The sequence below is a fragment of the Herpailurus yagouaroundi genome, unplaced genomic scaffold (genome assembly GCF_014898765.1).
Source record: "Herpailurus yagouaroundi ecotype Mexico unplaced genomic scaffold, PumYag 139, whole genome shotgun sequence".
Lineage (NCBI taxonomy): Eukaryota > Metazoa > Chordata > Mammalia > Carnivora > Felidae > Herpailurus > Herpailurus yagouaroundi.
In genome coordinates this window covers 56,723,344-56,747,260 of record NW_024412394.1, presented here as the reverse complement: position 1 = coordinate 56,747,260, position 23,917 = coordinate 56,723,344, and the positions used below count along the sequence as shown (strand labels likewise).

General features: G+C 33.8%; 1 long non-coding RNA gene across 1 annotated transcript in view; it reads right to left on the bottom strand.

The window, feature by feature from the left end:
- Nucleotides 1-1,656: 1,656 nt before the first annotated feature.
- The window catches only part of LOC121029809 (uncharacterized), a 386,492-nt gene continuing 364,231 nt past the window's right edge, over nucleotides 1,657-23,917 (bottom strand). Inside the window, exon 3 of the long non-coding RNA XR_005789916.1 lies at nucleotides 1,657-1,814. This is a non-coding gene — a long non-coding RNA (uncharacterized LOC121029809). The remainder of the gene's footprint in view (nucleotides 1,815-23,917) is intronic.

Below are 23,917 nucleotides of genomic sequence, written 5' to 3'. Positions count from 1 at the left end.
TCTGTTTTTAAGAGAGCTAATTGCTTAATAGTCTTCTAAGACTTGTCTCCATTTCTAATCTCCATCACTTTATTGACTGCTATTCAATTCTTCTTGTCTTTCCTATATCACTTGCCTTCATTTCCTCTCCCTATTGTGTTCTCCCGAATTTCTTGACCTCACTATAGAGGAGCCTGTCATTTAACAACCAATACAATAAAAGTGTGTCTTGCTAGGTAGCTAATTATTAAATGTTATATATGTAATCTTCAGTATTCATCTTAATTTTTGCTGCTTCTTCAGTCAGAAAAAAAAATTTAAAGACATTTCCTCTTATTTCATGCCCTCCTTTTTTATATAGCTACTGTCCCTCCCTCCTTTTTTTTTTTAAATTTTTTAACGTTTATTTATTTTTGAGACAGAGACAGACAGAGCATGAATAGGGGAGTGTCAGAGAGAGAGGGAGACACAGAATCTGAAACAGGCTCCAGGCTCTGAGCTGTCAGCACAGAGCCCGACGCGGGGCTTAAACTTACAGACTGAGAGATCATGACCTGAGCAGAAGTTGGACGCCTAACCCACTGAGCCACCCAGGCACCCCACCCTCCCTCCTTTTTTAAAAAATTCATTCTTTTTAACTTTAGCTTTCATGACCCTAAGCAGCTGTAATTCACTCACTTGTTACTGATTATCTTACCTCCAGGCAATTAAAGCAAAACCCAATTTTTTTCTGCTTGAGTTTTTTGTTTGAAAGGTCAAATGTAGTCATATACATATCTTAAAGTTTTCTAAATTACATTTCAATTTTTAAAGATGAACTGAAGCTACACAGGAGTGAGCTGGACTTCTAATATTGGTTTTGTACTCTTTCCAGATAGTCATCTTGGTAACTACCAATGATCAACACAAAAAACAGCCACCACAACAGTTTCCCATCTTTCACCTCATTATATCCATGAATGTGATGAAATGCATTTAGCCTTTTTCTCATTTTACAGCATGAGACCCTCTACAACACCATATTATTTATAGACCTATGAGGAGCTAAGTATGGATATAAGGTCTTCAATTTCTCTGATATTTTCACCAAGTCATCTCACATTCCAAATATTTCCTTTTAAAATCTTCAGTGGTATGTACTTCAAATTTTTTTTAGTTATTTACATTCAAAAAATATGTGTGATTTTTTTTTTCATTTCAAATCCTTTCTATTATCACAATCATGTATAAATGACAGGACAATGTGGTTCTATAACGTCCAACACTAGAAGCATTATAAAAAAAAAAAAGTTTGTTGTGCAATGTTCTAATGTCTACTTAATCCATAAAGACAGAGAGGAATTCTCTCATTATTGATGTAATATAGAATATATTCTGGTTATGCAAGAACAAGAACTTTAAGCCTGGATGGCAACAACATTTCTGTGTAATGAGACTGTTTACATACAGCAAATTTAAATGTCTTAGTTTTTTTTTTTTTAAACTGGTATCTTTTATAGAACAAATCAAACCCTAAGGATGTAATCAAATTAAAAGGATTAGTACTCATTAATAAGCTGGCAGTAATATTTCATCAAAAGTTTGCTAAGTCTCTCTCTGCAAAACCAATAGATAAAAGCAGGCAGTGCATAAAAGTGTCTGTCTACTGCATTAAAATACGACAAAAAATAGTATTTCTTAACATCGCCAAAGAACCATCTATTTCTGAAGATCATACCAGTTCCCATTGCATAGGCCAGTAAGGGTCATTAAACACCAATGGGTCTCTGAGTCCTTCTTCAGAGTCAATGACATTGTAGACTTCACTCGGGATCTCATTTTCTTCCACACAAGGTCTGCAGGGCAAAGACGGCAAATGAACTATGAAAAACATAATCACTGCTTTTACTGTTGCTTTTTTTGTCATAAAAATTCCATTTATTTAAATTCCATTAAAAAGCACATTCGGCTGCCGAGAGCATAAATATACACTTTTATTATATTTAGCATTTTTCATTTTCAAAAAAATTCTGACATTTGTTTAGATAAAAAATGTTAAAATATTTTTGAGCTACCTGTTTCAGCTAACCACTTATGCATTTGTTGCCTACAATAAATGCTGGAAAAATGAGTGATTTGAAATGCAATTCAAAAGCTCTGTATATATTTCCCATTAGAAGTTATCAGCTTACACTGATCTTTATCCTTATCATGTCATGTGCCTGCCCGTCTGACTTTTCCCAAAATACATCTCTTAAAGAGTGATTTAAATTACTTAAGGAGTGCCTGGGTGGCTCAGTCAGTTGAGCATCTGACTTTGGCTCAGGTCATGATCTCATGGGTTTGAGCCCCGCATTGGGCTCTGTGCTGAGAGCTCAGATCCTGGAGCCTGCTTCGGATTCTGTGTCTCCCTCTCTCTCTGCCCCTCTCCTGCTCATGCTCTGTCTCTCTCTCAAAAATAGATAAACATAAAAAAAATTAATAAATTACTTGGACTATAGTAAATAACACTTTTTTTTAATCTCAGTTTTGTAATTGCTCTGATGTATTTAATAAATCATTAACCAAGCAAGTGACAGTGATAGAAATTCAGGATGGCTCTTTAACAAAATATTCTCCTGGAGATAAAGCTGTAACTCAGTCATTCATACCTGCCTGTGCACTTTGGAAGATTACCAAAACCAAATTTTGAGGGAAATAATTAAGCAATGACATTGACAACACCTCTGTTTTAGAAATAAATTTAAATTTAGTAAAATGATAAATGAAATTAAGCTATCATATATTAGAGTTATTCTGATTTATAAATATATACAAGGTTAAACTATGATTATAAGTTTATTAAGAACAGGAATTTTATCTAATTTTGAGAAAGTCCCACACCTGTGCACATAGGGTATTTGGTAATTATCTGTCAATTTACTAACAGATTATCAAAATGGAATAGCCAAGTAGCAGTATGTACATAAGAAGGTTATGTCCAGAAATGTTCTCTTTGGCATCATTTGCAAACAGGGAAAAATGAAACAACTTGAATGTACGTGAACATGAAATTGTTTTAAAATCATATTAAAGTCACACGATGAAATAGTATTTCGCAGTAAAAACAAAACAAAACAAAATAAAATGACCTATAAGTGTCAATTGGAGCCATTTGGATCATTCTCAAAAATCGTATGGAGAGGGCAAAAGGCTCTGTACATTATGTTATCATTTATATAAAGTTTAAGTCATCCAAAAATAAGTTTATAAATTATTTAAAATAATATATATAAAGTATATGCATCTAAGTGTACATACAAAGAAGACTCTTCTGAAGAAGGTGAGGAGGGAAACAGTCTTAGGAGGGGCACACAGAGGAATTCAACTCTAGTGAAGTTGAATTCCTTCAAAGGAAATAGAGTGCAACTCTAGTGAAGTTATTCCTTCAAAAAACCTGGAGCCATTATGACAAAATAAGGTTAACAAATACAGCTGGTGTATACATATTATACGTTATACTGGTGTGTATATTTTTATGTATATTGGGAGTATGTCATAATGACAAGATACACATACACAAACAAAACTAGTACAGACTAGCTGTTATATCAGTGAGCCAAAGATGGCTTCTGTACATTGGCCCTATGTTGTTTACTTCTTTACAGCAAGCTGGGACCTATTAGCTCCAAACCCCATGGGCACCAAAAAACCCCAAATTTTTACATATCCAGTTGTTTTAAATAAAGCCCATATAAGCAGAATTTTAGCCACTTACGGCCTTCCTGCATTGCACAATGCACAAAACTGCACCCAATATCTGCTAACCATAGATCAGATAAACTCTGTGGCCATAAAAGACTCCAAGCTTCTGCTGCCCTTCAGAGCTCTCTGACCCAGAGACTCTCCATTATGCTGCTGAGCAAAATCATCTAGATTCATAACACTCTCTCTGATCCTCTTTCCCCCAGACTTCCCTTTGCCCTCTGCCTCTTCTGGGTAGTAGCCTTCACCCTTTACCTCTGGAAGGGCTCCTGCTGTGAGGGACTTTCCCCAAATGCAAACCTGCCAAAGCTCTGTCCAAATAAAACTCCTTGTGTGCTACTGCCACCTCATGGTCATATCTATTTCCTTGATCATCCCCCCAGATCCCTCAAACTCAATACAAAGAATTGGGAAAGATATCAGAATAAAGGTCAGAAGACCTGAATTCTCGATTCTGCACTCCACTTTGGCTCTTGCGTTGATCAGAGGGTCAAATGCACTTATCTAGCTAAACATTTCCATACTTTTGTCAAGAAGAGGATTATTATTTCTCCAGGAATGGCTGTTAGCTGTGAGTTCAGAAAAATAACATTCAGAAACATTTGGATGGCCATTTAAGAAGGATGTAGCATGGTGTTTGCAGAAGTGCCTGGGGACCCTGCCTGCCCTGCTTGCACTGTGAAGCCCTCTTCTCTACCACTGCAATGACCACAAATCCTATCAACCATCAAAGGGATAGCATTTGAAACTTATGAAATAAAACATTTAAGTAGAGGAGAAGAGGAAGTTCTATTAAATGTGAGGATTTAATTTAAAAATACCAAAGCAATGACAGTAAAAATAGAATAAAAGAAAATACAAAGCAATAAAGTAATAAAAATTGTTAAAACAAGTTATAAAAAATGAGGAATTAAAAGTAGTTATGCATAGAAAAGTGTTTGTTGTGATCTCATTGTTTATTTCACTCATATATACATGTAAGCATGAATATTTATGGAAGAATACTTCAGAAAATGTAAAAAGGAGAGATCAAGAAAATTTCCTTATGACTCTCTGTACCATTTGATTTTTTACCAAGTGCTTGCACAACATTTATGTTTAAAAAACTCTTTAAGACAAAATAAATATCAAAATGTCCCAGATTTTCAATGAGATTTTGGAGTTAAAATTTTTAGCAAAATTTCTAGTTTTTAAAACAAAAAACAAAAAGAAAAACACAGACACAAAACGAATTCTATTCAATAGAATGTTAGCAGGCTATATTTGTGCCAATGTCACAGATTTTTACCTCTGATCTATTTTCTCAAAATTTTACTACATATTATTGTAATTCAGAACTGTAGGAATACTATATCTTGAAACAACAGCAAATAAGAATAAAATAGGTTACTTCCTTCCAAGATTTGATGTAAATTAGCATTATAATCCATTGGATCTGAAAATCCCCTTGTTTTGTTTAACTCAAAATGAAGGGAGGACTTTTTTTAGACAATTATATTTCCATGTAAATAGTTATATCTTCATTTTTATATCTCATGCAGCTATTTTCTCAATCCTAAATTGAGAGAATATCTAAATATTTTGTGATTCTAAACTGGTTAGCCTTTCAAAACATTTTTCTTCATACTTACATTTTAGCACATTTGCTAAGTTGCAACATTTCATATTCCTCTTCATTACTGACTCATAAACACACTGACCTGTACCAAGTCTATACAGGTGACACAGACACAGTGACCAACAAGTGCCTTCCTCATTTTGCATGTCCCTGAAGAGCACGTGCTGTCTTCAGAAATGATTTAAGTGACCCAAGGCTTAAGGCATCCCATTGCAATGGTTATGATTTTTTAAACTGAAGAAAATTATGTGAAAGCTACATCTTCTCTGTTGCATTCAAATTCACAGAAATGGACAGCTGAAATTCAAAGTCCTATTAGGATGTCACATAGGAAAATGCCAAACTGGCTCTGAATGATTATTTCTTTTTAATTTTTGCAAAATAGTAATGTTAACCATTGCATCATTATCTATTATCCTTCTGCTAGATGTTCTATACCAAAGCTACATTTTGGAAAGAACTACATTACCTCATGATCCTACCAGCATTATTTAATTGTGCATGTGTATACACACACAACTATATAAAAATGAAATGAAGAATTGAAATAATAAAAAATAACTTAGCATATATACTCTTTTTATTTCCTAACAAGTTTCTTTTACTTTTCTTTTTAAAGAAAGTAAATGTGACAGGTTAAAAAAAAAATTGGCCCAGGGACTGTCTTTGAGACAGCCAGGGGGAATAGTCTGCTTTAGAGAATGAAGTCACAGTCATGATATAGTTAGAGGAGTTTGGGAGCCTCGCCAAGAACAAGCTGGTAAGGCCTGCAGACTAACCTCAATTCGTGCAGTTTTCAGGCATATAATAGCTGCATGGTTAGAAGCCATTTCACTGATTCACCTGAACCCTATTCCCAGTTTTCCTTCTATGCCAATCTCACAGCATGGTTTGGAAAATATTTTATCTTTGAAGAGACACCAGCTTGCTAACTATCCACCTAACAGTGTACACAGCTTTGCATCCAAGCAGGAGCTCCTTCTATAGGAAATTGCTAAGACTTTCAAAAATTTAAAGCAATAATGCAAAATATTCTTCACTGTGAAAGAAAATAAAAATCATCTGAGATAATAAATCATTTTATTTTTTCTCATTACTACATATTACAAAAACACACAAACAAAAAATGTACTCCTTTAAAAATTTTCAAATCCATGTGCTAGTCCAAGGGTCAATAAATTTTTTCTGTGGAGGACCAGGTTGTAAATAATTTAGACTTTGTGGGTCTTTCTGGTCTCTGCCACAGCTATTCAACTTGGCCATAGTAGCAGGAAAAGAGCTATAGACAATACATAAACAAATGGCCTGAATTCAAGCAAAATTTTATTTACAAAAACAGGTGCAGGCAGAATTTGGCCTTTGGCTTTTGCTCCACCGTTGTGGATCCCAGCGCTGGTCTATAGCCTGCTTTTACCAATCATACAGTGTGTAACTATTAAAATGAACATCTATAAATAAGTATAAAGGAAAAACGTATCCATTCCCTACTGAGGTATATGTACAATTCAATCTTAAACTAGGGCACTAAATTCCAGAGGAAAAGTGAAAAATGACAAGAATGAAATAAATATACTTCTTTCCAGTACAGTTTTACCCCGCTATCCAAAAGTACAGTGTTCTTATGAAACCTTTCCTAAGCTGAAATGGCATAATCAGAAGAAGCAATTACCATTAATTTATACAGAAAAAAATTTGAGCATTCCCAGACCTCCCCCCAAAATAGCCTCCCTTTGGCTTTTCTGATACCTTAGGACAAATCTTGCTAACAGATGCACAAAATAAATCAAGATAAAGCACAGATGTACACAGACACAATTCAAAGCTATGGTGGCTTGATGCTGAGATGCTGAAATGTAGTTCCCAGGGAAGAGGTGTGGCGGGGCCACTCTTGCTGCTTGGGATGAGTACTGCCTGCATGAGGGCTCACTGCCAAACAAACGCCGAACACTATTTTCCCTCTTTGCCTTTTACTGACCAAGCAAAAATCCTCTTTGGATTTCTTTCACTTCGTGAAAACAGGTATTAATGTAGATTTTTCATGAAAGCAAAGCGGCATAACCAAACTTTTGGAAAACAGTGGATAACTGCCTCCATTTTCAGTCTTTGTATTTAGCTTTTTGTAGTTTTTTTTTTAATTTTTAAATGTTTGTTTATTTTTGAGAGAGAGAAAGAGAGACAGATTGTGAGCAGGGGTGGGGCAGAGAGAAAGGGAGACAGAATCTGAAGCAGGCTCCAGGCTCTCAGCCGTCAGCACTGAGCCCAAACATGGGGCTCGAACTCACAAACCATGAGATCATGACTTGAGCCAAAATCAGACACCCAACCAACTGAGCCACCCAGGCACCCCAAGTCATAATTTAAAAGTAGTGACTGATCATACAAGTTGAGAGAGGGGAAACTAACATTTCAAAGGGCAGCATGCTGACAATTGAGTTCTCTGCTAGGTGAACTGGGCATTCACCTATCACAAGAAAACATAAATGAATGTTTTCAGTGAATACCCCACACAAGTGTGCTTTTAATGAAAGATTAGTCAATAAATGTGAAACGTACTTCTTCTAAAACTTAAGATTCAAAGTAAGACCTTTCTAGAAGAGATTTCTAGAATTCATCAGATATTGGCTTAACTCCACAGTGCTGCCTTTATTTAATTACCATCCCATAAAGTATTCTGACAGCACAAATGCAATGCTTAGTAAGCATTTTACCTCCAGACAGCTTGAAGATGTATGGTAGCACTAAAATTACAGTACTCACCATGACTTGTTCTGTCATCCAACTTTGGGAATGGAGCATACTTGTCTCTATAATGAGCTGTCTGATGTTCTATTCAGTTTACCTGTGGCAAACAGGTGTAAATGTAGCTACCTAAACATTGGCGTATTAGTGAGATGCAAGCAAATATATTCTTCTTTTCTAGGAGGCTTTAAGCAAGAAGTCGTCATACATAATTTACTCACACTTGCACTTTGATGCAAAATAGGATGCGTTTAAAATTTTTCAGCATAAATTAAAATTTACTCTAGGGTAATATTTCCTCAAAATTTTCTCATAATTGAGATCTGACTAATGCATTGATTCAAATCTATAGAGACAGAAATGCACCATCATTTGTCCATTGTAGGCACACAAAATGATTTAATGATTTAGACTTTGTTCCAGGATACACATGTCCTTCACAAACTAAGCCTGCGTTGTCAGATATTAAGGTAAGAAGTTGTGTGGTTGAAGGTCTAGCAGTCTATATAAACTAGTAAAATAAAAAGTACTTACTAATTAAATAATATAAGATATTGCTGCATTTGTTTATGCTTATAAAAACTAGGGTGACATAAGATCACATAACTATTAGCTTTGTTAAAATCTACAAAAAGTCTTTTTACCAATCAGTTTTATTATGCAACAGTAAAAAAGAATTTCACTACTAAAAAGCTAACAATCTTACACAACTAGTAGAGTTTATTTTTAGTAGTCACAAATAAAGAAAATATAAGATCCACAAGAATAAAAAGGCTCATGCAAAAACTTGATATAGAAAAAAAAAAGAAAAATGCAACAAGGAACCAATTTTTATTTATTTATTTATTTATTTATTTATTTATTTATTTATTTATTTTTAATTTTTTTTTCAACGTTTATTTATTTTTGAGACAGAGAGAGACAGAGCATGAACGGGGGAGGGTCAGAGAGAGAGAGGGAGACACAGAATCCGAAACAGGCTCCAGGCTCTGAGCCATCAGCACAGAGCCCGACGCGGGGCTCGAACTCACGAACCGCGAGATCGTGACCTGAGCCGAAGTCGGACGCTTAACCGACTGAGCCACCCAGGCGCCCCAAGGAACCAATTTTTAAATGAAATAATTTCTTTCTGAGTATTTTTACTCATCACTGAAAATCACTTCCTTTTAACCATTAAATATTTGGCAAAAGCAGCTTGTACAAAAGACATTGTACAAGTACTTTCAGTACTTGTAAAGTGCTCTTCGGGGGTACCTGGGTGGCTTAGTCAGTTGAGCATCTGACCCTTGATTCCAGCTCTCAGGTCATGGTCTCACAGTTCATAGGATTGAGCCCCGTGTCAGGCTCTGTGCTGGCACAGTGGAGCCTGCTTGGATTCTCTCTTTCTCTCTCCCCCTCTCCCAATGATGCATTCACTCACTCTCTCTTTCTCAAAATAAATAAATACATGTTATTTTTTCCCTTTAATTTAAAAAGGATTTTCAGCTAAAAAAACAGCTGAATTGGTTTCTAGTTCTCTATTATAATCAGTCTCAGTAAAGACTTACTAAAATACTATGGACTATACAATATATACTGATGTTATTTAGCATTGGTTCTATATAAGAGCCTAGTGAATACCATATCACAGCCAGACTTTCTGGCAATTAGAATGAGCTTTGTCAACAAAATAAAATTCTCCCAACCATTGTAATGCTTAAGTAACTTACGGATTTGACAATATGGCACATCTAAGCAAACAGAGAGTATACCTTGACTTTCAGAATATAAAGATGTCTTTGCCCTAGAAACCCATTAAATGGCCTGCCCGTCTGTAGAACTGCCATTGTGAATGAATGGAACCAGATTCCATTCCATTGTATGTATTAATATATATGTATATATATATGTATATATTAATATATATGTATACATTATTTCATTAATATATACATTATTCCAAACACATATATATATATGGAATTATAAACCACTGGGTTACCAATTCTTCTGATGTTCTAAAGTGTTTTTACTTATTATATTTATATATACATTCTTAATACATATCATATACTGTAAATACACATATGATATTCTATTAGCATTAGTATAGTGGCAAAACTATAGTTCTAAAAATATTTAATAGAATATATAATATATACATGTATAGATACTGCATATAGATAAATATATATGTATATATATTTACTATGTACATATGTAATATATAAATATAAAACACTATAGCTCTAAAGTATTTATATAATATATACATGTGCATATACTGAGTATTATATATGTGATATATATTTGTATATATAATAAATATGTAGCATATGTATATAATAAATATGTAATATATGTATATGTACTGTATACAAATATACACACACACACACACACACACACACACACACACACACTTAGATAGGCTGAGCAATAGTAAGAGATTAAGTTCCTTCGTTTTATAACTGGTTTATAATTCCTTCACTGATACTATTTTATATTCCATGAATTGTCTTTGTAAAGGTAATCCAGAGGCACATAGCATGTAAGATATCTTTTCTAAAGCCTTTAAGATGTTTTTGGTGGCAGCAGGGGTAGGGAAGCTGTCCTCAGTGAAATCCCTCAGTCACAAATAAACATGAGTGATCTACTCTGATAGTACGCTAATGACTTAGAGAGTAGAGGTAGTCTCATTGCAGCAAACATTGTCACACACATCCTACACACCAAAGCTTTGCTGCTGGGCAGGGGGTCTCCCAGCCCCTTAAAACATACGTTTGGTTGTGCTTTCCTCAGAATAGCAACAGTGATAACACTCTGTCTTCTAATTTTTCACACATTCTTTCCTAATCACTTCTCCCTGATCATAGCAAGCTGCTTTAAGACTGGAGTGAAGCTTGTGAACATACAACAGAGATATCAAAAGATTTGAAACATTAAAATGCGCGTGTGCTCAGGCATGTGGTTGCCTGCACGTGTGTGTATGTGTGTGTTTGTGTGTGTGTGTGTGTGTGTGTGTGTGTGTGTGTGGTGTGATGTGTTTTAGAACATCAGAGGGTTCTAAGGTATCAGTCCTAATCAATTTCTTCAGACATTTTTTAAGACAACCAAAATGATTAGATCTTTTATTATTTTGCTTACTTAATGCAAAATTTTGTTTTACTGGGTGAACATGGACTTGATAGCCTCTAAGGTTTAAAACTTAGTGATATTTCAGTCCAATTCCTCCGTTTTGAAGATGAACAGACTGAAAGGCAGGGGAGTCTGAGCCCCTCTACCATTTTGGCCAACATGCATAGCAGGGCATGCCAGGTCCCAGCCCACCTGCAGTGGCCACTGGGTTCAATGTTCTCTTTGGGAAATGACATGTCACTGGCTGACAATGCAATTTTTAAGCAAAACTCATCAGGGAAATTCATAGTAAGAAAAGTGTTCTGTACTTTCAGGTACAATAAGTTTAAAGACTTTATGTTTCACTCTCTGTAACCCAAGCTAAAGAATGTAAGCTAGGTAATAGTAGGAATCTTAGTTTCAGTTCATTGTATACATAGCATAGCATCTAACACATGGTGGTTAATCAAATAATATTTTTATATTGATAAAGATTAATTGAACATGGGATAGTTACAAGAGAAAAAGAAACTTTATTCCCCTGTTTGGCTGGGATTCCTAAAGAGGAGAGACCTTGCATGGCAATGTCTAGAAAATGTTTTTCTGAGTGAATTATATAACAATAGCCCACCCTCCCTGGCACCAGCATCTCACTCTGCTAACCCTAACATGATGATGACTTCATGCAAGAACAATCTCGAATACTTTGAAACATGCCAGAGCATCTCCTCTCCAATTCAATATCTTCCATCATAAGTAAAAAAGTTATGACTCCAAAGAACCACATTTGTTTAACTTCTGCTTCACTAATCACCAATTCTCTCTCTTCTCTCAACTTTTCCTCTATTTCTGATGATTCTAAATCAACCAAATAAATATTGGAATTTGGAATTTTTCATGTAAAAAATCAGAGGTATTTACACAAGTCCAAGATTGATTACTAGCATTTGTTTTCGTGCAACCATGCAAAACTACTGTTAAAAGCACTTATAAACTTCTTGTCATTGTATATCTCCATACAAACAGAATGGACATAAGTAAACAAAGTCTCTACATACACGATATTGCAAAATACAGTTAAATAAGATGAAGGGCAAACTTTTAGATAATTTTTTTAGAAAATCCCCTTTTCTTGTGAGGCAGTTGTGTATTATCTATTTTTGTTTTGCCCCCAGTACGCTGTATTTGATAGAAAATGAAAGGGACACATGCATTCTGAAATTCCTCTTTACTTGTAGCTCTATTATGGGTATTCAATTTGGTTGTAATATTCACTTTTATAAATATGAAAATTATTTCAAACTTTGGATTCCTAAAATTTTCCCAAAAGTCTAATAAAATCTGTTTCTCTTATTTTCTAAGAGACTATAAATGAAAGGCCCAACAAATACCAATGTCACTTTTCTTCAGATTATTTAGAAAAAGGAAAAATACATATATATTGCTACTTAAAAATTGTTTTCTTTGTCACAATTAGTTTAAAACTAAATTCCTTTCATGTTTGGTGGGGAATGGGCTAAACAGGTGATGGGCATTAAGGAGGACACTTGTTGGGATAAGCAGTGAGTGTTATATGTAAGTGATGAATCACTAAATTTTACTCCTGAAACCATTATTACACTACATGTGAACTAACTTGGATTTACATAAAAAATAAATATGGAAAAAAATAATAAAATAAAAAATAAAATTGCTTGCACCTGGAAAAAAATGTAAAAATAAAAAAATAAAACCCCATTACAGGAAAAAAAACCCTAAATTCCTTTCTCTTGTTCTCAAAAAAAATGATATAAGGTATAACATTGCCAAAACAAAACACTTGGATAAAGGCAAAATTCATAAACCATATCTAGAGTCTACTTTACATGATGCACATTGTTCACAAATGCTGAGTCTATTCTAAAAAGTATGGTTTTCTTTCACATAAAGATAAAAAGAAAAGCTTTTAGGTCATGGGCTATGAGAGGAAGAGATAATGTCTCTTCTGCTTTGATGTTACAAGTAGCTCTTCATTACAGAAGACCTCGCATAGTATAATAAGGTCCTGGTAAATTGAGCCTGAATATTTAATAACCAGCTTCAACGTGGAAGCTTTGTGACTATCCTGTCCTTGGCACAGCAGAGCAAACATATATGTATTATGAAAACTAGCAAAACTTTATTATTTTAGTGTACAGATTTTACTTTAGCATTTAAAGATATAATGTCACTAAAGGGGAAAGCATGAGTTCTATATTCTCTAGGAAGCCTTCTGTTTACAAATGTTTCTAAAACACCAACTGACAAGAAATTAGGGCAAAATGATCCATTTGTAGTTAAATGCAACATATAAAACTGGCTTCAAACTTTTATGCATTACCTGTAAACAAAAATTATAGACTATTGAATGATATTTGATGTGTTGCTCTATGTTAGTTTTGGAGTTAAACATAAATCTAAGTGAAGTCTGAAAAAATATTGTAATTGCATGTTAACAAGTTGCCTGAGTTTTAAACTTTGGCATTCTAGACATGACAATTATATTAGAAAAAAATGTGTCAAGTCTCTTTTAGGAAAATAAAACTTTTTGATAAAAAAGTGGATGCATGAAAAATTCAAACAACTGACAGAAGTATAAGTGAGAGATTAAAAATTCACAGAAGATATACCACCTGCAAATCATCACTATTGGCAAACTCCCTTGTGACTTCTCTCTGCACATAGATAGATGTGGGCATATATAGATATAGGTATAGATAAATTGGGCATATGTAGTAGATATGGGAATACCTAGGTCAGGCATATGAAGATATGGGCACATACAGATAAACTCTGCATAAACAATTCTGCATTAAAAGTCATGTTATTATGCACAGTACTATGTGGCCTGTTCTTTTTCTAACTCAGAAAAATGTCATAAACCTCTTTCCAAGTCAATAAAAATATGTTTTTATTATTTCATACAGCATTCACTTGTACCGAGACTTGGCTTTTCCAATTTCTTGATGATTAACATAGAGTGACCATATTTTTGTAGCACAACAGTAAAATATTATTTATCTATCAATTGATTTATAGCTTATCTCTTTATAAAAAGAATGCATGGTGACTTACAGTAAATATATAAGTAAAAAATGAAAATGTGAAACAAACACAAACCCAACAAAAGCAAGATAAAAATATAAAACTCTCGTAGTAAATGAAGTTTTGAATGTAAGTCTTACTTCAGGCTCTCAATGTCATTAAAATTCTATGAAAAAAAACAGAAAAATATGAAGTGAAAATAAATATTAGAAACAACAATCAACAGCCCATTGCCAGAATCCAGAATCTCCACTAACTTTATTTATTTATTTATTTATTTATTTATTTATTTATTTTTTAATATATGGATCCACTAACTTTAAAACTAAATTAGAAAGACAAAGGTTCACAAAATATTGCCACAGATAACACAAAGAAACAGAGCAGATATTGTGACCATAAAGAAAAGAAAACAGGGGCGCCTGGGTGGCACAGTTGGTTGAGGCCTCCGACTTCAACTCAGGCCATGATGTCCCAGTTCGTGGGCTTGAGCCCCATGCTAGGCTCTGTGCTGACAGCTCAGAGACTGGAGACTGCTTCAGATTCTGTGTCTCCCTTTCTCTCTGCCTCTTCCCCGTTCACTCTGTCTTTCTATCTCTCTCAAAAATAAATATAAATTAAAATTTTTTTAATTTACAAAGAAAAGGAAAAAAAGAAAACAACATGTTATTTTTTGTAACAGAGTATCTCCACAAAAACACAGCAAACTGATAACACTCTCTAGCTAGGTTAAGTGGAGAACTTTTGAAATTCAGGAAAAGGGGACTTTACATTCTTGTATTTCATCTCCTTTGTATTTTTACTACAAATATGTATTTCTTGTGAAAACTTAGTTATAAGGTCTAAAAATTATTAAGTCCAACACAGAAAAAGTCAGGTTATAAAAATCCTGAATTTAAGTGAAAAAAAAAAACAAAACCGATATGTGTATTTGAATGATTGGGTAATGGGTGGGATTATTATTATTTATTTTCTTCTTTCTCCTTCCTAGATTTTGTACCCACTGTTCTCCCATGAACATACTGCTGTTGTATAAGCATAAAAGCTCATACTTAGAAATAACTACAATGAAAATTAGTACAAACAGGAAAAAAGAACACTAAATGTAAAAACTTGGTGATTCTATCAAACTTCCATTCAAAGCACTTGATGTGCCCTTGCCTGAAATTCTTTCCCCTGACATCAGTGTAACTCATTCTCTCAAGAACTTTAGATCTTTATTCAGTGTCACTTTTCAGTGAGGACTTCTCTGACCTCCTATTTAAGACACACACACACACACACACAGACACACACACACACGCGCGCGCGCACGCACGCACTTTCATACAGATAAAAAGAAAAGATAATATATTTACTATGTAGATTTTCTTTTAATCTATGAGATTTCTAAAGGTCAGTTTATCATGCAAATACACTCTCATAGATGTTATTTTCCATAACAATATACAATAAAAATCTTTAGAAGTTGCTAAACATTTTTTGAAAATACTAGTTTTTAATAACTGTGGTATCCAGTAGATGGATATAATACATTTAAAAATTAAGAAATTTTGAAAATTTATTAGGTTTATATTTTCTATTGAAATAAAATATGAAAGAAGTATTTTATATTTATTTATTAAAAATTTACTGATTACTTATAATGAACTAGAAATGGTGCTCCAGCACAGGGGGCAGAGGCAAGAAAGAACACGGAGTTCCTGCCTCCAAGAGCTTACAGTATAAGTAGAGGAAGAGACAGCAATTATACAGACAATGATGAAAAACCCACTTAATTATAACTGTGATACAGTGTATCATGGGAGGGACTGGGCAGGAGTATAAACCACTACTGGATATTGAAGCAAAATCATGCTGATGAAGAGTTATTTCCACTGAGACTTGATGGGGGTCCAAAAAGGACAGTGTTCTAGGCAAAGGACTTGTATATCAAGCATCTATGTCCATTACATAAAATCTGCCTGCAAATAACTATTTCCTTAGAATAACTAGACATGAAATCATCAGACCAATGAGCATGACAATGTTTACAGTTTTTTATTCATATAATCTAATTTCCCAACACTGAGTTTCTTACAAGATATAATTCCACCAGCAAAGTATGCAAGCATCTATGTTACAATTTTTTTCACCAACACTTGGTATTATATTTTTACCTTGATTTTTAAATTACACTAAGATAATATAATTACTATTGAAAAATCATAAAACATGTATCATTATAAAAAATTAGTAATGAGATTACAGTTCCCAAGTTTCCACCATCTAGAAATTACAACTTTGAACTTTTTACTGTATATTCAAGACATTCCACTGTGTACATATAGGCATTAAAAGGTATTGTCCTTGTATCATGGTTGTTTTTGACTTAATATAAACATTTTCTGGAATAATAAATGTGCATACACATTATCGATTCATATTTTGAACAGAATCCCATTGTTAAGACTATAGGAAGTATAATCATCCCATGTAGTTAATTTTTCTGCAGTTTCACTATTATATGTCTAAGTGTAGATTTTTTAAAACTTCTTTATCTTGCTTGTGGCTTCTTGAGGTGCTTAAATCAACGGATCAATGCGTTTCAGTGGTTCTTACAAATTTTTCAGCTATTGTTGCTTCAAAACTGTCTCTGCCTAATTTTCCTTCTCTTTTTCCTGGGACACAAATTAAACATTCTAAATATCATCAACTCCTCTAGGTCTCTTACTATTTTCTGAATTTTCCTCATTTTTGTCTCTCTATATTTCATTCTGGATAGTTTCTAATGACCTACATTGCAGTTCAGAATATATCAAACACACATAATTTGTTTGTAAACCCTCTTCTGTTTCCTTAATGTTATCTCAGACTTTAGTTATGGTTTCAAGTTGGCCCTTTTCAAAATTATCATATCATTTTTTATAGTTTTTATATTTTACTGACATTTTTAAGCTCAGCCTTTACCTCGCTAACATGGAAAACACAAATTGTTTTATATTTCTAATATCCAGAGTGCCAAGGTCTGTTTCTGTTGTATGCTGTTTCTGCTGCTTGCAGCTGATATTCTCTAGACCTGTTGTAAACTTCATCATCCTTGGTTGTTCATTGAATGTTTATTTGAAAAATTACTTTTGAAAATAATTTCAGACCCAGGAAATGGTATATTTCTTCAGAGGGAAACTTCATTTCCTTCTGCCAACCCTGTAAGGGTGGTAGCCATCTGAGAACAAGGCTTGAGGTTTGGGGGCCGTGTAGATGACCACTCAGAGTGTATTTCATATCCCCTATTTCAGAGAGCAGCCATTCAGGGATCCAGGCCAAAATAATTGTATTTCCCTTTGAGAGGGACTGAAATTTAATCTCTGCTTCACACTCTACCAAAATACCAGCTTTACAATTTAGCTTCACACCACTGACTGGGACATACGTCTTTCAACTCTAATGCTCTTTCTGTCCTTGGTCTGTTATTTCCTTACTATCTTATTAACTACATGATCCATTTAAGAAGATGTTTTGCATTTCTTCCAGTTTTAAAAAAATTATCTTGGGGCGCCTGGGTGGCGCAGTCGGTTAAGCGTCCGACTTCAGCCAGGTCACGATCTCGCGGTCTGGGAGTTCGAGCCCCGCGTCAGGCTCTGGGCTGATGGCTCAGAGCATGGAGCCTGTTTCTGATTCTGTGTCTTCCTCTCTCTCTGCCCCTCCCCCGTTCATGCTCTGTCTCTCTCTATTCCAAAAATAAATAAACGTTGAAAAAAAAAATTAAAAAAAAATTATCTTTTTAGGGTAATTGTTCTGCATTACCAACCCACCTTTATAAGAAACAGAAGTCTCTCCACATTTAATTCCAAGTTGTTTGAAATTAAATCTATTCCCAGTTGTGATTGTTATTTTACAATCAAATGATGCCTTCATGAACATGTATTCAAATGTACTTGTGTTCTGGGGTACCTGGGTGACTCAGTCGACTTAGTGTCCAACTTCGGCTCAGCTCATGATCTTGTAGCTCTGCTCATTTCGAGCCCTGCATTGGGCTCTGTGCTGACAGCTCAGAGCCTGGAGTCTGCTTTGGATTCTGTGTCTCCCTCTCTCTCTTCCCCTCTCCAGCTTGTGCTCTCTCTCTCTCTCTCTCTCAAAAATAAACACTAAAAAGAAGAACTGAACTGAACTAGGGGCCAAATCTGATTTAGAGACTGGTTATTTCCTTATATTCTTACAAAAAATATTTGTTCATATGGTATGCATTTTAAGGCCTTGACATATATCACCCATTTATCATCCAGAAAGAATCTATGCTTATTCTCCCTTTAGTATTTCATCAGAAAGTCATTTCTTCCCAATTCCCCTCCTCATCTCACATACACAGACATTTTACACATATAACTGGGTAATGATTTTTCATTTTTGGCAGCTTGATAGGAATATAAAAATAAATATATACCGTCTTTTAAACTGTGTATCTGTTTCACTTCTAGTGAGACTAAGCATATGTTCATGTTTATTGAACATGTAGTTCTTTATTTGTGAATTAATCTAATTTTTAAAATCATATGAGGAGTAGTCAATAGACATTTTTATTCCCACTTGTACTACTAAAGATACAAATAAAGTAATTATATAAACATGTAAAATTAAAGTAAATGAAGTCAATAAAGGAAAACATCATGAAAATAATCAGGTTTTAAGTAAAGCAGAAAACTAGAATTTAGTAGTTAAAGCAAAAATCAACAAATTATCGCCTAGGGGCCAAATATGACTTGGAGCCTGCTTTTATAAAGCTTTATTAAAACACCAACATGCACATTCATTTATACATTGTCATTGTCTCTTGCACTTGACAACACCAGAGCTGAGGAGTTGTCATACGCTACTGCCTGCGTATAATACTTAAAATACTTAAAATACAAGGATCAAGAGGGATTGGTCTTAATCCCTTCTAAGAGTGAAAAACCAGCATCATTTGTATTAAACGCCATCACAACCCTCTACAATATTATAAACATTGGTCTGGATATTACTTAATATTATATTATAATTTTATAATTATAATTTATATTATATGTATAACAAAATAATTATATATTACTTAATATTACATTATATTATATATTACTTAATATATATTATAATTATAATATATAAGTATATATACCTGTTATATATGTGTGTGTGTGTGTATATATACACATATATATGGTAATATATATATATGGTATAGTATATATACCTGTTAAAGAGGAGAACAGTAGAAAACAATGTAGAATTAATAAGATAATTCAGTCATTGAGTAAAATATTAATATAAACAAAACCCATGGCCTTTCTTTACTTCATCCGTAACCAGTTTGAAGATGAGATTGGGGAAAATTCCTTTTCAATAGCCAAAAATACATAGGTAATCTAAGAAAATCACTTAGGAAACCTGTAATTTCTTTACAAATGAAACTTCAAAATGAATAAAGAGACCCACCAAGTGTTGAATTGTGAAAGATTTAACAAAACCAATATAGCAAATCTTTCTAAGGACACTTAGAGGTTGAAACAATGTCAAATTAAAAAAAAATTTTAAAAACCAATCATTTTATTACCTGACAGATGAATTTAAATTGTGACAAATGTATGAATTTTAAAGCTACCAAATTTGGGGGGGGGATGAGTGAAAGAGAGCAGTTGTCCTATCAGATATTAAAATATATAATAAAACTGATTATAGGATCAACAAGTCATTCAGTGGACAAATAAACAATACTAGAATAAGTCTTTGGAGATATAGGTACCTAGCAAATAAAAGATGTAACAGAAACTGGGAATTAATTAATGACTATTGTGACCTAGACCAAAATGAGGCTTAGAGCATTATTTTCTCACAACATAAATCAAAATAAAGTCCAGATGGACTAAATAATTAAAACTGAAATAGTGGTTGCTAAAGATTTGGTCTCCTATGACAGTCTGAGCATGCGACAATTTGAAAAACCTGATTCTCTCTTAACTAAGCCTGGCATATAACAGGAAATGAACAAATGTGTGCAATGAACTAATAAATATAATTACTCATTTATAATAAATCAATTGATTACTATAACCTGCATCTACAAAATCTTCATTAATCATACCTTATTGGGCTCTGACACAAAACTTGAATTCGAAAAGTATGGAGTAAATTTCTGATCAAAATATAGATTGCAATAAATGCTATACTGAGATTTTTAAGAAAGTGCATTTTATATTATCTTCTATAGGAATTGGTAATATGCCATATTTAAAATCACCAACTATGGTGTGAGATTCCCAAATCTGACAATGAATTACTGAATTCAGTAGCATATTATTCTAATATCAATGCAGATATTGTTAGAGTCATATATCTCTCCACTAAATAGTTTTTTCATCAATATTTACATTAAAAGAATAATGGCTGTTTCCAAATTCTTTTGGAGCTCTGCTTCCATACTTTGAGTCATCCATGTAATGGGTGAATGTTGAAAATTATAAATTTTTAGCTTTCATCTTGCTACCACTTCAGATTATAGACATTACCCTTTTTGCCAATATGATTTCTTGGTATTTATTTGCTTGTTCAAGAAAAACATTAGTAAGAGCTTAACATGTGCTAGATATTGAATAAAGTAATCTTATAAACACTGTAATTTTGGTTATTTTTCATTAACTGTTGAGCAGGGCTAACCAATACTGAATATAAATATTCATGACAATAAAACAGTCTGGGTCACAGTTAACATCTAGAAACTATACTAGTTCTACAAAATTACTAGGAATTTTAAATAATGACTATTATTTACTATCAGTTATCAGTGGTGATCAGCAATCATCAATTGCTAATTTCTAATCAACCATCAAAATTTAAACAAGTTAAATATTATCTCTGCTGAAATGTACTTAAAAATTTCATTGAAATTATTAGGTTTTTTTTATTTACCATATTGTCACTGTGAAGTTTTATATTGCATATGTCTAGGATTATGTACAGTATATATTTAATTTATCATCTCCTCATAAATCATCACCTTCCCCCAGTTTCTATTCAGTTGTTACTCTTTTCTGAACTGATTCCAATTTTCTGACATTTTCCCAATATTAAGTGCATAGGAATTTTTTTAAATGTTTACTTATTTATTTTGAGAAGGGGGGAGGGGCAGAGAGAGAGGGAGAGAGAGAATCGCAAGCAGGCTGCAGACTGTCATCGCAGAGACTGACATCAGGGCTTGAACTCACAAACCTTGAGATCATGACCTGAGACGAAATCAAAAGTCAGATGCTTAACTGACTGAGTCAACCAGTCGTCCCAGAAGTGCCTAGGAATTTATGTGATGTTCATGTTAGGTGCTTAGGGCAGAGTTTATACTAAGGTATTCAGATTCACAAAACATCAGGTGGGGATGACAGTTTGGACAAAAGTCCTGCAGTATATCATAGAGCATATTGTGGTAGCTCTAACTTCCTCTAAAGGAGTTATACTACACTAAGGGGGTTGAAGAGAAGATACTGAGGAGAAAGGAAGCAATTCGAATGGGTAGGAATGGATAAAAGGGGAATAAAGAAAGGAGAAATCACTAATAACTAACGCTTTAGCTATTTAAAGAATATTTTAATAATAAATGTTCCCTAGATTTCTTTTCCTTTCTAACTGCTATTACTTTGCATAAAAATTACTTACATGGGATTGTTATAACTTTTAAATATTATTATGTAGCCTTTTGTCCAGAGCTATTAAAAACTGTTTTTGTTTTCCTTTTCTGCATTTTGGACCAGCAATTATCTCTTCCCCTATTGTCAGCTTCTCCTTTTTTCATCTTTACAACACTGGTATTTCTGTAACAAGCAATTCAATTTCTCTTTCTATACTGTTAGCCTCTGTACTAACACCACACACACACACACACACACACACACACACACACTTGCACACTTCCCGTTTGTCTGATCTGCTACCTTTACACTCCATTCCCTGCAACGTCAGCTGCTCATGTCCACACTTGCAAAGATGCACATCTAAATCTATGCAGTCTCATCTTTCCATATAAAAGAAACTATATGAGTTTACCTGTTATACTACAACTTTTCAAACATCAAGTTTTCATCTTGCTACATAGTTGGACCTCCATTAGACATCCAACTGAGGAAGAGGGAGAAAAATACATTCCACAGAATATTCAATATCAGTAGAAAAAAGCAAATAAAATTCCATAAGAGCAAGAACCATATCTGATTTTCTCCTCCAGTGACTGATTAATGTTAGGTGTTTGAGAAATGTTTGTTGAATAAATGAATTTAAGAAATCTAAGGGAGTAAAGAGAAAATGGTTATTGAGAAACAGATTGCCCTAGTGGTTAAAAATGGTCTCTGGGAACTAATGGTCTGGATTCAAATCCCATCTACACATTTACCACTTACCACTTCAAGGAAGTGCTGAACCTTTCTGTGCCTCTGTCTTCTCATCTGTAAATTGGGGTGTAGCAATAGTACTTGCTTCACAGGGCTATCGTGAGGACTACATAAGTTAATACATGTAAGTATCACATGCATGTTGTCTTAGTTGTTTTAAAAGACTTCTCAATCTTCCCTTAATTATACAACTCATTTGCCTATCATTTCTGGAGGAAGATGGTTGGGTCTCTACAGGTTCACTCTTCTCTCACTTTCCTAACATTTTATGGAAACCACGTTTTTTGAAATGAATTGTTTGCTCTGGGCTAAAGTGGAGATACAAAGAAGGCAAAATGTAGTGGTACGTGAACTAATGGAAGAGCACATTTACTGAAGCAAGTGAGCAAATGGACCAGAAAATTATGTAAAGTGAGTTACAAGATACTCTATTTAGCCTAGTGCATAAAACATGGGGTGAGGAGTTAGAAGATTTAGGTTTGAGGTCTAACCTTGACACTTAGGAACTCCTTTACTTTGTACCTGTTAACCTTTTTGGGTCTCATTTTTTTCATTTGTCAATATGTCATAAACCTCACAGGGCTCATGTCGGAGTGAATAAGAAACTAAGCTAAAATATATGGACTAAAATTTTAGTTCTATATTTTAAATTCTGAATGCTTTATATAAGTAAGGTATACTTGTCTTTTTCTTTCAACTTCCTATTTAATTGATTCCCCAACTAATCTTGAAACAATACTAAGTCTATTTAAATATTGTTCCTAACTCTTTTTAGACATATTATTTGCTACACTACATTACAAATACTAGAGTTAATAGACTATAGAGTGCAGTTCTGTGAATCCAATTGTTATATTTCTTTACATAAGTCATTCATTTTTAATTAAACTTCTGGTCTGCAAACATATTACTGCACTTCAAAACAGAATGATTTTAGTGGTGTTTGATTTTCTTTGTCATGCATTAAATTGTATCAACTCTTGATGAATAGCACAATCCAACAGAAACAGGAAGGACAATCTGTGAATATGCTATAGCTGCTCTTTTTATGCATCCAAGAACTGCACACCTATGAAGTGCCAGGCACTGTACTAGCAGCTGGGAACCTAACCATAGACAAGATCATCCTGGCCCTGCCCTACACAGATAACAAACTAATGAAGAAGATGTATAATGAAACAAGAAATTATGAAAATCTGTAAGAATAAATACTAAGGCTTTACCAAGCATCTTTGAAAGCTAAAGAAAAGACAACTTGGCCAAAAAAAAAAAAAAATCAGGGAAGGTGTCTGAAGTAACTTCATGCCAAGAC